The sequence below is a fragment of the Quercus suber genome, unplaced genomic scaffold (assembly GCF_002906115.3).
Source record: "Quercus suber isolate HL8 unplaced genomic scaffold, Cork oak 2.0 scaffold_540, whole genome shotgun sequence".
Taxonomy (NCBI): Eukaryota; Viridiplantae; Streptophyta; class Magnoliopsida; order Fagales; family Fagaceae; genus Quercus; species Quercus suber.
In genome coordinates this window covers 87,985-88,340 of record NW_027069988.1, presented here as the reverse complement: position 1 = coordinate 88,340, position 356 = coordinate 87,985, and positions in this window count along the sequence as shown.

Here is a 356-nt window from a genome sequence, read left to right as displayed (position 1 = left end):
TGTTGTAATTTCCTTCAGCGGGGCAAGTTTTTTCTCCAAGTTTGCTTCCTTAAGAATCCCTCTTTCCTAAAACAATTTAATTGACATCAGATATGAAGGAAAAACTTTTAACTTTCTCTTTAAACAGACTGGGCTGAAAAAGTTCACATACATCAGTTCTTAGCCTAAAAGGCTTGGGATTTGTGGGCTTTGGTTTCCCATACTTCACACTAAGAGCACTTGTGGCAGGGTTGCTGAGATGGAACTGTCCAAAAAGTCTTACTTGTTACTTAATTAACCTGCATCATTTTTACAAGTTGGGAAATGAGACTAGGATGAACAGTTTGTACAGAAGCAGATCTGACCAAAAAAAAAAA